The sequence below is a fragment of the Chiloscyllium punctatum genome, chromosome 50 (genome assembly GCF_047496795.1).
Source record: "Chiloscyllium punctatum isolate Juve2018m chromosome 50, sChiPun1.3, whole genome shotgun sequence".
NCBI lineage: Eukaryota > Metazoa > Chordata > Chondrichthyes > Orectolobiformes > Hemiscylliidae > Chiloscyllium > Chiloscyllium punctatum.
The window spans coordinates 9,304,488-9,306,053 of record NC_092788.1 but is presented as its reverse complement, the minus strand read 5'-3'; the positions used below and the strand labels follow the sequence as shown (position 1 = coordinate 9,306,053).

At 46.0% G+C, this 1,566-nt stretch overlaps 1 non-coding gene across 1 annotated transcript; it reads right to left on the bottom strand.

Annotated features, from left to right (window-relative positions):
• Positions 1 to 259: 259 nt before the first annotated feature.
• trnag-ccc (transfer RNA glycine (anticodon CCC)) lies at positions 260 to 332 on the bottom strand. The gene has a single exon. It is a non-coding gene; the product is annotated as a tRNA-Gly (tRNA).
• Positions 333 to 1,566: the final 1,234 nt, after the last annotated feature.

Sequence of the window (1,566 nt, the reverse complement as noted above, 5' to 3'; positions counted from 1 at the left end):
CACTTCCCGCCTCAGGCGACTGACTGTGTGGAGTTTGCACGTTCTCCCCGTGTCTGCGTGGGTTTCCTCCGGGTGCTCCGGTTTCCTCCCACAGTCCAAAGATGTGTAGGTCAGGTGAATTGGCCATGCTAAATTGCCCATAGTGTTAGGAAAGGGGTAGTTTTAGGGGTATGGGTGGGTTGCGCTTCGGCGGGGCGGTGTGGACTTGTTGGGCCGAAGGGCCTGTTTCCACACTAAGTAATCTAATCTAAAAAAAAGCAGTTTCTGCCCAGTTTCGAACTGGGGACTTTTCGCGTGGGAGGCGAACATGATGATCACTACACTACAGAAACAAACCTCAGCCTGCCCTGCTGTGGCTCAGTAGCATCCAGCATTGAAAGTTGAGGCCATTTTTCGTTTCGCCTTTCTGTTTCGTTGTTGCCCAGCGGAATTGACATCTTGAAATTGTAAAAAAAAGACAGGTGAAATTGATGACAAAATATAGACAAGGATGTCGTCAATGTTTGGACCGTAGGGCGAGGTGGAATAAACTGGGACGACTTTCCCTGCAGCGTAACGGCAGCGACATGATCAAATGGAAGGGTTGGAAACTGAGTATTTACGTGTTTTACCCAAGTTGGAGTGAGTTGAAAACTCGAGAGCATAGGTTTAAGGTGAGTGGGCTGAAATTGACAAAGGACCTGAGGCACATTTCCCACACAGAAGGTTGTGCGTGTATGGAATGAGCTACCAGAGAAAGTGGAGGGGGCTCAGAACATTGCAAAGGTTGAGTTTCTGGATAGGATGGGTTTAGAGGGTTTGGGGCCAAATACTGGGGAACCGGACTTGTTTAAATTTGGCTATGTGGTGAGCATGGACGAGATACACCGAAGTATCTGTTTCCACGCGGTGTAGCCCAATAACGTTGTGTTGCTTTCACCGGCTTTAAAGGATTACTTTTTAGTGGAGCTTGCCGTCGCAGCCTGTGGCACAACCATTTCGACTGTTCGACTGCTCACGGGAAAGGTAGTATGGTGAAACACTGCAGAAACGAACGACTTCCTTACTTCAGCTCCGACTGACCATAATCCGTGAAATTTTCCCAGACCCTCAGATGAGGATTTTTACTGCTGGAAGTTCCCTCAGACAACCTGTTAACTCGTAATGTATTGAGAGAATCGCAAAATAGAAAGCATTTAACACGGAACACAAACAAAACTGGCATACCTAATGCATTTTCAGACACAGAGATGCATGAATGCAAAATGTGAGACAGTCCGAGGGCATGAGTCATAAAGTAATCTCACAACTAACAACAGGGCAATTCCAAACTACTCTTTCAAACATACTGCAGCGTTAGTGCACCACCACTTCCCAGACAATGCTGAAAAGAGAGAAAGAAAGAACATAATAAGAATGGGCCATAAAAAGTGAATTTCACCAATCACAGCGTCGATTAGACTACCTTTCCCTTCCGATGTCTCCAGGACGGAAATGAAAGAAGTGGGAGAAATTCATTAAAATATGACATCGAAATTCATTGCAACGATTTTCCCATTGGCCAGAAAAACAAATAACGACGAGTCG